Genomic DNA, 14387 nt, shown 5'->3' on the forward strand with positions numbered 1-14387 from the left:
ATAGGGCTGAGGGCCTGTCCCTTCCACCTTCCCTTAGTCCCCCTACTACTGCCTCTTGTTTGCCTTAAAGTTCCCCATCCTAAAAGCATTCCATCAAAGTCTTGGGGAAAGTTTCTTATGAAAATAAAGATGCTCCACCTCCCAGTCCCTTGAGCACCAGGATTTTGTACATCAGGAGCCCACCATGTACATCAGGAGTTTGTAATGCAGCAAGGCAAGCATAATTCCTTGGACTCAAGATGTAAAAATCTGGCTGGGTGCGGTGGCTCCTGCCTGTAATCCCAGCACTTTGGGAGGCCAGGGCAGAAGGATTGCTTGAGCCCAGGAGTTCAAGAACAGCCTGGGCGACATGGCAAAACCTTGTCTCCACCAAAAATATGAAAATTAGCTGGGCGTGGTGGCACGCACCTGTAGTCCCAGCTGCTGGGGAAGCTGAGGTGGGAGGATTGCCTGAGGTTGATGCTGCAGCGAGCTATGCGTCCACCACTGCGCTGCAGCCTGGGTGACAAAGTGAGACCTTGTCTCAAAAAAGATGTAAAAATTCATGGCCACAGAGAAGGTTTATGGGGGGGGAAAGAGGTTAAAATTAAGTTTTGTTTTTTGTTTTGTTTTTGAGACAGAGTCTCTCTCTGTCACTCAGGCTGGAGTGCAGTGGCGCGATTTTGGCTCACTGTAACCGCCACCTCCCAGGTTCAAGTGATTCTCCTGCGTCAGCCTCCCAAGTAGCTGGGACTATAAGCGCCCACCACCATGCCTGAGCTAGTTTTTGTATTTTTTTGTAGAGATGGGGTTTCACCATGTTGGCCAGGCTGGTCTCAAACTCCTGGCCTCAGGTGATCCGCCTGCCTTGGCCTCCCAAAGTGCTGGGATTACAGGCGTGAGCCACCATGCCTGGCCAAAATTCAGATTTTTAAGAATCTAAATAATGGTATTCCACATACAAAAACCCTAGTGTTTCTGTACTCAAAAGTAGCGTGTATACTGTCAAGGTTAGAAACTGACAGCTGTCCTAGGCCTAGAGGGAAAAGCATGGGTTCTGAGTTTCAGAAGGACATTTGCCAATACAGCAAAGGTGTGCCCACACCCAGTATTTTTTTATGAAAAATTTCAAACCTACAGAGAATTGAAATAATTGTATATCTTCCATCTCAATTCTACAGTTACTCATTTTGCTATATTTCTGTATCACATAACTTTCCATTCTTCCATCTAACTTATTTTTTTATGGCTTTCTAAGTATATTGCAGGCAGTACCCGCCCCAAGCACTGCCAAGTGTGTATCATTAACTAGTTTGTTTACTGCTTTTGGAGGATGGGTAAGATTTACATAGAGTAAAATGCACAGATCTTCAAAGTGACAAATGTGACCCCTGTGTAACCTCACAGCCGTTTCAGGAAAGCTGCTGCTGCTTCCCAGTTGGCCCAGCCCACTCCCCAGAGGCCACCCTGTTCTGATTTCCTCCAAGTATGATTTCTGCCCTCTAAGGTACACCTCTCACCTGGGCTCCGTGAGCAGGGCCGGCGTTTCAGGGAAGTGGCAGCTTCTCGGGAGGTGCCGCAGCTGCCATCTCCCGTCAGCACTCATGCCTCCGCCTCAGCCCTGGCCACGGCTCCCTGGAATTCTGATCCTCCTCTGTGAGCTGGTATTGCTGTTTTTCCAAAAATTAAAAATGCTCAAAGGATTATAGGTTTTCTCCTCTTTCGTATGTTTGGCTCTGAGACACTGGATGTTGGCACGTTTTTCATTGAGAATCCTGAAAGCCACCTTTCCATACCAAATTCCCATCTGTCTCTACCAAATTACCAGAAAAAGAAAAAATGAGAAATGGAGGTCTCAGATTCTGTCATCACAGCAGGTAGAAATCAAAGTCACTGAATCCATCAAATTAGTAAGCATACCCCACTGTCAGTGAACTTCAGCTGATCAGTTATGTATTGAGAAGGCAAATAACACAATTGCAGAACATGTTCAAAATACTAGTCCTACTGCTATGGTGAACAAGCTCAATCCAATCAAAAGCACCTTTATTTTGGTCTCCCACTGTCTAAATTTACTCTCTAGGGCTTGTTCTCCCGCTGTCCCTAGGTGAGATGTAGAGCAAGCCCTGCCCTGGGCAGGTGAAGTCCCCGCCCAACACAGGAACTACTCCTTCCAGCCGCGTTTGGAGAGAGGCCGCCCCTTCCGCTGTGGGCCCGCGGGGAACCTCGCTCTCTGCAGGGGGAGAGCAGCTTATGTTTGGCCTCGGCCTTATTTTATTTGCCCACTTGGTGCTGTCAGCTCTCTTTCCCAAGTTGCTGAGAGGGGCATGAGGTGGGGAGCAGAAGTTCATCGTTCGCCGATACTGCTGTGAACTGGCTTCGGCCGTGGTGCATTTTCATGCGCTTTCACACGCATGCCCCCTGCCCTCTTCTGTTGGCAGCTCCCTCACTTTGGAGGGTGCGCTCCCTCTGGCCGGCCCTATCTTTGGCTCCTGGCTGTCGGGGTCTCCCCTCTACACACACTCTTCTGTTGAGTCGTGGTGAAGCAGAAACCCCACGCCTTCCTCCATGGGTTACGATAAGATTCATAGCCTCTCGGTGGCCTCTAAAAATGGTCCTCGAACTTCCAGCTCCTTTATAGACCACATTCCCAGCAGAAGTGTGAGCTCGCTTGGGACCACCTGGTGTCACAGTCCAGGCTGCTGCTGGTCCTGCTCCTCTCCGTGGCAGTCGGCCCAGAGACTATGCCTTGGGGGGGTCTCAGCAGAAACTAAGATGAAGGTAATTCAACTTCAACCCCCTAGTTCACAAGAAATATGTTAGTTGTTTTCCCTAAAAAAGGCTAGGTGAAATAGGGAATTTCATGATTTTTTTGTGGGGGGTGGGGGGGGGGGTACACAATCTCCCTCTTTTCACCCAGGCTGGAGTGCAGTGGCCTGATCTCAGCTCACTGCAACCTCTGCCTCCCAGGTTCAAGCAATTCTCCTGCCTCAGCCTCCCAAGGAGCTGGGATTGCAGGTGTGCGCCACCACACCTGGGTAATTTTTCTGTATTTTTAGTAGAGACAGGGTTTCACCATGTTGCTAAAGCTGGGATCCAACTCCTGGGCTCAAGCAATTCTCCTGCCTCAGCCTCCCAAAGTGCTGGGATTACAGGTGCAAGCCACCACGCCTGGCATATTTGATTTTTAAATACTACAAGTATTTGGGTAAAAATTAAATTTAAAAAGTTTGCAATAACCTAACAACAGGCTATAATATGATAAGCCAGGGGCTTCCCAGCCCTTTTCTAATGAAGTAACTGAAGAATGAGGAGCGTTATCTAGAAGTCAGGGTGAATCTGCCAGAGTCAACCAAAGACAGCCCCCTGCAAACATGAACCTGCTCTCTAGAAATGTACACAGGTTTGTGTCCCGGTGGCTCCAGGGAGAATGTGGAGCCGAGTGGAGTCAGGAGCGCAGGCAGCCAGGGAAGAACTGATGGTGGCTTGGGCAAGGGCGGTTTCATGGGGTCGGAAGGGGGGATTCTGAAGGGAGAACGCCAGGACTTGCTGGGGAGGGTTGGAAAGTAAGGAAATGAGACATCAAAGGAGACTCCTCCATGCCTGCTTGGGCAACCAGGTGCTGCCATTTACTGAGAGGAGGCTGACTGGGGACCTTTGTGGGGAAAGAGCACCAGCAATTTGGAAATGGCTTAATCTGAGCCTATTAGATACCCATGTGTTTAGAAAGAATGTCGGATGGACTGTTGAATACCCAACTCTGCCAGGCCTTGCTAGACATAAGGATATGGAGCTATCAGCCTGTTACTGGTATTTAAAGCCAAGAAGGTCAGGTGCAGTGGCTCATGCCTGTAATCCCAGCACTTTGAGAGGCCAAGGCAGGAGATTCTCTTGAGCCCAGGAGTTCGAGACCAGCCTGGGTAACATGGTGAAACCCCATTTCTACTAAAAATACAAAAAACAGCCGGGTGCGGTGGTGAGTACCTGTAGTCCCAGCTACTTGGGAGGCTGAGATGAGAGGATTGCTTGAGCCTGGCAGGTCAAGGCTGCATTGCGCCACTGCACTCCAGCCTGGCCAACAGAGTGAGACCGTGTCTCCAAAAAAAAAGGTTCTGGAGGCTGGGCACGGTGGCTCACGCCTGTAATCCCAGCATTTTGGGAGGCCGAGGAGGGCAGATCACCTGAGGTCAGGAGTTCGAGATCAGCCTGACCAACATGGAGAAACCCTGTGTCTACTAAAAATACAAAAGTAGCCAGGTGTGGTGCACATGCCTGTAATCCCAGCTACTCGGGAAGCTGAGGCAGGAGAATCGCTTGAACCTGGGAGATGGAGGTTGCTGTGAGCCAAGATCGTGCCATTGCACTCCAGCCTGGGCAACAAGAGTGAAACTCTGTCTCAAAACAAAATAAAAAAAGCTTCTGGAGCCCCAGTTATCACGTTCAAGTTCCAGATGGCAGCTGATGGAGGATGGGGATGGCAAAGGATGTACCTTTTCCCTTTAAGGTAATTTCCCAGGAGTCCCATAGGGCACTTCCTACTTAGGCCTAATTAACTGAAGTTCAGCCACCTGCCACTCCTGACTGCATGGAAGCCAGGTGCAGGGCTGCACTAAGAGACACCCAGGGCTCTCTTCGAAGGGGGACTGGGACAGCAGCTGCTGGAGTCGGCTGTCAACCGCCTCTGCCATAAAAGCCACGAGGAGAAAGGATTTTGAGGAGGGGTGAGTCACCAGAACACATTTGTTTGCTGCGGAGAGATCGTAAGCGGCCTCAGGGAGCAAGTCCATGGGGCGTGACGAGGGCTGGCGTCCTGCGCACAGTGGAAGGACTGGCCTTAGGAACAGGGACAGTGATTCCACTCAGCATAGCCAGGGAGAGGCCCAGACGGCAGGGCAAGGTCTCTGTGGAGTGAGGGCAGCAGGGAAGGTGCCTTGCAGGAGAGGAGAGAAAACATACACTTCCCTGGGGACGCGGGCAGGGAGTTTGACGAGTTTGGCAGGTGGCCCTTTTGCAGCATCTTTTTCAGCCGGGGGTACAGCAGTCACCGTACAGCTGAACTTGGCCAGGTTAAGGCGGCAGAAGAAAGAGGGAGTTAGGACTTTTGGAAGTAATTATGATGGCTGTGGAGTCTGTGCTGGGCGAGGAAGGGAAGTGACTGGATAGAGGGTGGCAGTGGAATTTTTTTTTAATTAAAATTTTTTTCCTCCCCAACCCCCCCCCCCCTTTTTTTTTTTTTTAAATAGAGACAGGGTCTGGTTATGTTGCTGATATGGTCTGGCTCTGCCCCACCCAATATCTCATCTTGAATTATAATCCCCATAATCCCCAGGTGTCAAGGGAGAGCCCAGGTGGAGGTGATTGAATCATGGGGGCGGTTCCCCCGTGCTCTTCTCGTGATAGTTCTCACAAGAGCTGATGGTTTGGTAGGTCCTCCTGCGTTCATTCTCTCTCCTGTCGCCTAGCGAAGAAGGTGCCTGCTTCCCCGTCACCTTCCTCCAGGATTGTGAGTTTCCTGAGGCCTCCCCAGCCATGCAGAACTGTGCGTCAGTTAAACCTCTTTCTTTGTAAATTACTCAGGCTCGGGCAGTTCTTCACAGCAGTGTGAGAATGGACAAATAGTTTCCCAGGCTGGTCTTGAGCTCCTGCGGCCTCCCTAAACGCTGGGATTGCAGGTGTGAGCCACCGCACCTGGCCAGAATGAAACTTTGGAAGGGGCTGATTGTTCAGATAGGCGGGGGTCAGTGTGCTCAGCCTTGCTTCTGCAGGGGAGGCACACTGGTGAGGTGCTCTCTAGGGCAGACGAGGGAGGGGGGTTCCCGGAGCAGTGACGGTGGAGACAGGTGGGACGACACAGATGGGCTTGAGAGGACTCAGGACTGCAATGGCAGGTGAGGGGGAGTCCACCTGGGCCTGGACCAGGTGATGGGATGAGAAGGGAGGGGGCGATTAGCTAGAGGCACAGGCTTGGGGAAAGAGATGACTTCCTTTGGATGTGTTGAGTTCGGAGGCAGCCTTTGTTCCAGAGACAGAGCCTGGACCTGACAGCTGGAAGCCAAACTGGAGGTGGGGATTGTATGTCACTCATAGTGGAGGCACTGGTGGGTGTGGAGAGAACCCAGGACCCCATGAGTGGCTAGAGGCTGCGAAGGCCGCAGGGAGCCAACCTCCTCAGGTGACCAGACCGCTCCGAGGGCTTGAGGTCACAGAGGGAGAAGGGTGGCAGCCCTGGCCCTCTCACTCAGGGAGGTGGAGTTAGAGCTGGAGAGGCCTGAGCACGCCCCTGGCTCAAGAGGAGGACAGATATGCGGGTGAGGCCAGGAGGAAGTGAATGGCCAGGTCTGAGGCCCTGCATGGGCTGTGGGGTTGGTGTTCTCAGCCTCCACTTTTCCAGTGAAAGCAGAGGATCTGTGGGGAGCAAGGTGGGGCAGTGTGAGCTCGAGGCCGGAGGACCCCTGAGTGGGTCTCAGTCCCTACAATCTTTGGAGTGTTCCACTTCGCTGCTTTTTTTTTTTTTTTTTTTTTTAAAGATGGAGTCTTGCTCTTGTCTCCCAGGCTGGAGTGCAATGGCACAACCTCGACTCACTAAAACCTCCGCCTCCCGGGTTCAAGCAATTCTCCTGCCTCAGTCTCCCGAGTAGCTGAGACTACAGGCACCCGCCACCATGCCCAGCTAATTTTTGTGTTTTTAGTAGATACAGGGTTTCACCATGTTGGCCAAGCTGGTCTTGAACTCCTGACCTCAGGTGATCCACTCACCTCGGCCTCCTGAAGTGCTGGGATTACAGGTGTGAGCCACCATGCCCAGCCCCACTTTGCTTTTTTGGTTGTGGTTTTTTGGTTTTGTTTTTGTTTTGATAGTCTCTATCACCCAGGCTAGAGGGCAGTGGTGCAATCTTGGCTCACTGCAACCTCCGCCTCCCGGGTTCAAGTGATTCTTCTGCCTCAGCTTCCCAAGTAGCTGGGATTGCAGGCCTGCACCATCATGCCTGGCTAATTTTTGTATTTTTAGTAGAGAAGGGGTTTCGCCGTGTTGGCCAGGCTGGTCTAGAACTCTTGACCTCAGGTGATCAGACCACCTTGGCCTCCCAAAGTGCTGGGATTACAGGCACGAGCCACCATGCTCAGCCTTCACTTTGAGTCTGTAAACGGGAACTGCCAATCCTTCCTTGGAGATAATGACCCTGACTCAGACTTCAGCCCACATGGGTCCTCCCGATATGAGGCCCATTTTTACGAGTTCATCACCTTAAACGAGGCGCCAAGTCACAGCTGTGTTGATGCAGGGCAGGTTCTTTGCCTGGCTCAGGAAGGAATTCAAGAACCAGCCGGTGGTAGAAGAAAACAGCCTGATTGATGGGGTGGCACGTTACGGCCGTGACTGCCCCCGCCATGGGCAGTGTGCGGAGAGTAGCAGCCCAGGGACAGATCTGAATCCGTGCTTATTCCCATTTTTAATGACATCCTAATTCAGGCGGCGGGTTATTCAGAAATAGCTAGAAAATGGGCGGTAACTTTTGAGTGTTGCCATGGCCAGAGGTGGTAACTTCCAGGTGTTGCCATGGCAGTGGTAAACTGCCATGGCACTGGTGGGCGTGTCTTAGGGAGAGGTGATTTCAGCACTTCTGGTTCAGCCAGTCTTCAATCTCGTCCAGAGTCAGTCCCTCCTGCCTCCGTGCTGATTGCAGGCCCTGTTTCCCCCAGGACTCCATGGCTTCCGAGTTGCTGACTGACCCTCCACCTCAGAGGTAGTTCTGACACTGTCTCAGTTTTGCAGATGAAGATGAGATTCTTCAGTTCTCCATGTGGAAAAGCAGCTGTGGACCCAGGTCTGTCTGGCCCGCCTGCCGTCGTGTGAAGGAGCTCAGGGCCTATGGTCTGTCCACACTCGCGGTCATCAGTGGCCAAGCAGGCCAGGGTTGCTCCGCCCGTGTGCCAGGCCGGCCAAGGCCAGTTCTCCACTTTTTCTCAGGCCCACGGGTCCAAGTCCGAAGCCACAGAACGGCAGGAATGAGGGGTGGGAGCAGAGCAGTGGAGGGTGCGCTTGACCGTGGCTGAGACCCCCTGAGCAGAAACGACTCCCCCAACCTCTGCTGATCCTCCTAGCACCCAGCAGCAGTGCTTGGCACAGACTCTGTCCCTGCACATGGTCTAGAGGGGGAGACAGACCTTCTAGATGGCAAATGGCATGGAGAGGTGACTGTGGGGGCCCGGGGGAGGGGTCACTTATCCAAATAATAATTACTGAGCACCCACCATGTGCCACACTCTAAGTCCTGGGGTGTAGCAGGAACCACGCATATGCAGAACTGCCCTTCAAGGGCTTGCACTTTAGTGAGAAGGAAATAAAATTTTATAATATTAAATGTAAAACCACAGTGAGATACCACTACACACCCGCCAAAATGGCGAAACGAAAATGAACACCACCAAACGGTGGCAAGGAGGCAGCGCACCTGGAACTCCCGCACATCGCTGATGGGAGCACAAAATGGAACAGCACTGAAGAGAGGCCTGGCCACTCCTCAAACACACACCTGCCCCCAAAGCCAGCATATCTCCTATTCATCCAAGTGAAACAAAAGAACATATCCCTTAAAGTATAATTAAAAATATATATATCCACACAAACATTGTCACAGAAACGTTCAGAGCAGTTTTATTCACAATCACCAAAAGCTGGAAACAGCCCAGGCATCCATCAATAGAAAAACTGCTACATCCATCCATGGGAACCTACTTGTAGTTTAAAGAAATGGCCTACTTGGGCACGGTGGCTCATGCTTGTAATCTCAGCACTTTAGGAGGCCGAAACCAGTAGATCAGGAGGTCAGGAGTTTGAGACCAGCCTGGGCAATATAGTGAAACCCTGTCTCTACTAAAAATACAAAAAAAAAATTAGCCAGGCCTGGTGGCATGCTCCTGTAATCCCAGCTACTCAGGAGACCAAGGCAGTAGAATCGCTTGAACCCAGAAGGTGGAGGTTGCAGTGAGCCAAGATCTTGCCACTGCACTTCAGCCTGGGTGACAGACTCTGTCTCAAAAAAAAAAAAAAAAAAAAAAGCCTACTGATACCTGCAACAACATGGGTAAGCCTCAAAACTTCATGTTGAATTAAACCAGAGGCACAAGAATACATGCCGTATGATTCCATCTAGAAGAATTTCTAGACCAGGCCAGAATATGGTGAGAAATGAGAATAATGATTGCCTCCGTGGGGCGTGCAGGTAGACTGGTGAGGCCCAAGGAACCTTCCAAGGGGAACGCTGTCTTTTTTTTTTTTTTTTTTTTTTGAGTCTTGCTGTGTTGCCCACAGTCAGGCTGGAGCGCAGTGGCACGATTTCGGCTCACTGCAACCTCTGCCTCCTGGGTTCAAGTGATTCTCCGACTCAGGAGGTAGCTGGGATTACAGGTGCCTGCCATCACGCCTGGCTAATTTTTTCTATCTTTAGTAGAGATGGGGTTTCACCATGTTGGCCAGGCTGGTCTTGAACTCTTGACTTCAGGTGATCTGCCCTTGGCCTCCCGAAGTGCTGGGATTACAGGCGTGAGCCACCGTGCCTGGCCATGTTCTCTATCTTGAAAGGGGTTTGGGTCACATTAGTGAGTGTACTTCTCAGACTCACCAAAGAGTACACTTGACACCTCTGCATTTCATTGTTTGTGAATTTTACCCTGAAAGAAAAAAACCAAATACTGACATGAATGTGAAAGACTGAGGAGAAAGTGAACAGATGTCTGCAACTTACTCTGAAATTCAACAAAAAGGGAAAATGGACAGAGACGTAATAAAGCAGATGGAGCCAACTGTTTTTGAGATGGAATCTCAAAATCTCTGTCACCCAGGCTAGAGTGCAGTGTGCGATCTCGGCTCACTGCAATCTCCACCTTCCAGGTTCAAGCGATTCTCCTGCCTCAGCCTCCCCAGTGGCTGGGATTACAGGCGAGCGCTGCCACACCCAGCTAATTTTTGTATTTTTAGTAGAGACGGGGTTTCGCCAGGTTGGCCACGCTGGTCTCAAATTCCTGACCTCAGGTGATCCACCTGCCTTGGCCTTTGAAAAGTGCTTGGGTTACAGGCGTGAGCCTCTGGACCTGGCAGAGCCAACTGTTAATGGCAGAATGTAACTGGGTGTAAGGGGGACCACTACCATTATTTCAAGTGTGTTTGAACGCTTTCATAATAAAATGCCCAGAGAAATTATATAGCATATTGGAAGGCCTCCCTGAGGGGACACTTGAACCAAAACTCGAGGTGAGGGTGTGAGGGACACAGAGATCCTGGGGAAGGATGTTCCAGGCAAAGGCCCTGGGGCATGAGCCTGACAGGGATTCCTAGAGTAGCCAGGCCAGAGGAGTAGCTGGGAGGCAGATCCCACGGCCTCCTGGGCCACCATCCATCAGCCCTTGGCTCTTACTCTAAGAGGGGTATGTGGGGACAGGACAGCTGTGGTCACTGTCCTGAGAGCGGACTGAAGGAGGCAAGGCCAGGGCAGGAAAACCAGCAAGGAGACAATGGCAGCAGTTCTGCAAGATGTGGTCGGGGCTCTGGCCCTGGTGGCAGTGGCGGCCGTGGTGAGCCATGGTCAGATTCTGGAGAATCTTGAAGGTGGAACAGACAGGATTTGAGGATGGATTGGGTGTGGAGCAGGAGTGGTGGAAGGGTGGTAAAGGAAAGGAAGGAGTCAAGAATGACTCTGAGGAGGCCGGACACAATGGCTCACACCTATAATCCCAGCACTTTGGGAGCCCAAGGCAGGTGTATCGCCTGAGGCCAGGAGTTCGAGACCAGCCTGGCCAACATGGTGAAACCCTGTCTCTACCAAAAATACAAAAATTAGCTGGGCATGGTGACGGGTGCCTGTAATCCCAGCCACTCGGGAGGCTGAGGCAGGAGAATCGCTTGAAGGTGGGTGGCGGAGGTTGCGGTATGCCAATATTGTGCCATTGCACTCCCCACCTAGGTGACAAGAGCAAAATTGCATCTCAAAAATAAAAAATAAATGAAAAAGGTTTTTGGCCTGAAAAGGGGAGACAAAAGATTCCAACTGGAGCACATTTTAGGGGAAGATCATGGGTTTGTTGTGCACAGGTCAAGTTTGAGATGTCTGTCAGACATTCAAGCAGACACATGAAGTAGAGGTCAGGCCACTGGATTCAGGGGCGATGGGGCAGGGGAGGGACTGGAGGGTGAGTCAGCCCTGCTGACTGTCAGGCAGGGGCAGAGCTCAGAGCTTGGGACTTGGGGCCCTCCTCCTCCACGCTGGCCTCAGCTCAGGGCTGAGTCTGACAAAAGACAGGTGTAATCACTTCCCAAGGCTGACCCAGTTCTTTGGCTGCTCTCAATGGGCCTGGTCACATTTAATCTTCTGTGGCACTGTGTGTGTGAGGTTTGTCCAGTTTGACACACAGCTCTGGATCAAAAGTCGGCAAACTAAGGCCCTCAGTTAAGTCTGTCTGTTTTGGCAAATAAAGTTTTATCCAGATCCAGCCAATCCCATTTAGGCTGTCTAAGGCCACTATAGCAGAACCAGGTGGCTGCCAGAGACCACGTGGCCTGCAAAGCCTAAAATATTTACTGTCTGGCCCTTTAAGGGAAACATTTGCCGACTCCTCTCCATCTTTCATTAAACAGGGTGTGGTTCTGTTATAGGAACACACAGCAAGCTATTGAATAAGACATTTAGGTGGTTCCCAACTTTTTGCTATTATGAAAATGTTACAATAAACATTCTTACCCTTGTTTCCCTGGGCTCCTGGGCACACACAGTGGAATTCCTGGTGTGTAGGAAAGACATGGGCATCTTCAGTTTGGGTCAATTTTGCCAAACTGCTCTCCAGTGTAGCTGAGGTCAGTTACACTCCCAGCAGCAGTGGAAAGAGCCCATCTTTCCACGTTCCTCTAAAGTTATTACCTATCAGGTGTCCTCAGCCTTCAGTAGTTACCAGTCTTTCACTGTGTGTAGATTCTCTTGGATTTCCTGGCTGTGAGTGACAGGTTTGCTCTTTTTTTGTCTTGGTGCTCTGGACCCCTGTACACTACTGAATTGTCTTTACTAGCCATTTGTTCCTGGCTTTTAAGAGAATATTTCATGTTTCACCACATAGTATAGTGTTTTACCTTTAAGTACATGTTTACTGTACGTTGGGGTTTTTTTTTTGTTTTTTTTTGTTTGTTTGTTTGAGACAAACTCTCGCTCTGTCACCAGGCTGGAGTGCGGTGGCGTGATCTCAGTTCACTGCAACCTCCGCCTCCCAGGTTCAAGTGATTCTCCTGCCTCAGCCTCCCAAGTAGCTGGGACTACAGACACGTGCCACCATACCCAGCTAATTTTTTTGTATTTTGTACAAAATACAAAATTGTATTTTGTAATTTTTGTATTTTGTATTTTTTGTATTTTTTTTTTTTTTGGTAGAGATGGGGTTTCACCATATTGCCCAGGCTGGTCTACAACTCCTGGACTCAAGTGATCTGCCTGCCTTGGCCTCCCCAAGTGCTGTGATTACAGGTGTGGGCCACCACACCTGGCCTATTTTTTGTTGTTGTTGTTGTTTTTTGTTTGTTTTCAGCATTTTTTGTTTTTCTGAGAAAGGGCCTCTGTCACTCAAACGATCCTTCCTGAGTAGTTGGGACTATAGGTGTGTGCCACCAAAGCCAGCGAATTTTCTTTTTCTTTTTTTTTTTTGAGACAGAGTCTCACTCTTGTCACGCATGCTGGAGTGCAGTGGCATGATCTTGGCTCACTGAAACCTCTGCATCCCGGATTCAAGCAATTCTTGTGCGTTGGCCTCCCAAGTAGCTGAGATTACAGAATGCACCACCACACCCAGCTAACTTCTGTATTTTTAGTAGAGACAGGGTTTTGCCATGTTGGCCAGGCTGGTCTCGAATTCCTGGCCTCAAGTGATCTGCCCACCTCAGCCTCCCAAAGTGTTGGGATTACAGGCGTGAGCCACTGTGCCTGGCCTAATTTTCTCATTTTTGTGGAGACGGGGTCTCACTATGTGGCCCAGGCTGGTCTCAAACTTCTGGGCTCAAATGATTCTCCAACCTGGGCCTCCCAAAGTGCTAGGATTACACTATTACTCCTTCTTAAATTTCTTTGAAACTCTGCTCATGGATTTTCTGTATTTATTATCTAAGTAATACAACTATGTAATAAGGCTATAAATCTGATTTTTTTTTTTTTTAAAGAAATGGATCTTATTTTGTCACCGAGGCTGGAATGCAGAGCTGCAATCACAGCTCACTGCAGCCTTGAACTCTTGGGCTCAAGCAATTCTCCAGTCTGGGCCCCCCAAAGTGCTGGGATTACAGGTATGAACCACCACACCTGGCCTGCTATGGCCCCCCTCCCAAGTTTTCTTTTTTTTTTTTTTTTTTTGATGGAGTCTCGCTCTGTCGCCCAGGCTGGAGTGCAGTGGCGCGATCTCCATTTACTGCAAGCTCCGCATCCCAGGTTCACGCCATTCTCCTACCTCAGCCTCCCGAGTAGCTGGAACTACAGGTGCCCGCCACCACGCCCAGCTAATTTTTTGTATTTTTAGTAGAGACAGGGTTTCACCATGTTAGCCAGGATGGTCTCGATCTCCTGACCTCGTGATCCGCCTGCCTTGGCCTCCCAAAGTGCTGGGATTACAGGCGTGAGCCACTGCGCCCGGCCACCAAGTTTTCTTAGTATATGTATCCTCATTTTTTGTTTGAACTAAATAATTTTTATTTATATATGACTTCATATTTAGAATAGGTTTAAATTTCCACACAGCTGGAGCTTACGCGGCTTTTGTCTGTGGCCCAAGAATATGGTTGAAACTGATTTGATATCTGTTGAGATTTGTCGTGCACCCTAGTAGTTGGGTCATTTTTGTAAATGTTCCTTGTGTGATTGAAAATAATGTGTTGGTCTCACACAGGTCTGAAATTTAAATTTTAAAAGTTAAAAAATTAACTCAGGTTTTCTATTGGGGTTCATTGATCTTGATTAGTAACTGTATTAACATCCTCTATGTCCTTTTTTTTTTGGTTGTTTGGTTTATTAGTTACTCAAAGAGGTCTTAAGTCTCCCTATGATGGAGGACTTGGCAATTTCTCCTTGTGTTCTTAATATATTTTCAGCCTCTTTTTTTTTTTTTTCGAGACAGAGTCTCACTCTGTTGCCCAGGCTGGAGGGCAGTGGCGCAATCTCAGCTCACTGCAACCTCCGCCTAGCAGGTTCAAGCAATTCTTGTGCCTCAGCCACCTGAGTAGTTGGGATGACAGGCGTGCACCACCACGCCCAGCTAGCTAATCTTTGTATTTTTAGTAGAGACAGAGTTTTGCCATGTTGGCCAGGCTGGTCTTGAATTCCCAACCTCTAGTGATCCGCCCACCTTGGCCTCCCAAAGTGCTGGGATTACTGGCATGAGCCACT

This window comes from Pan paniscus, chromosome 21 (assembly GCF_029289425.2).
Source record: "Pan paniscus chromosome 21, NHGRI_mPanPan1-v2.0_pri, whole genome shotgun sequence".
NCBI lineage: Eukaryota > Metazoa > Chordata > Mammalia > Primates > Hominidae > Pan > Pan paniscus.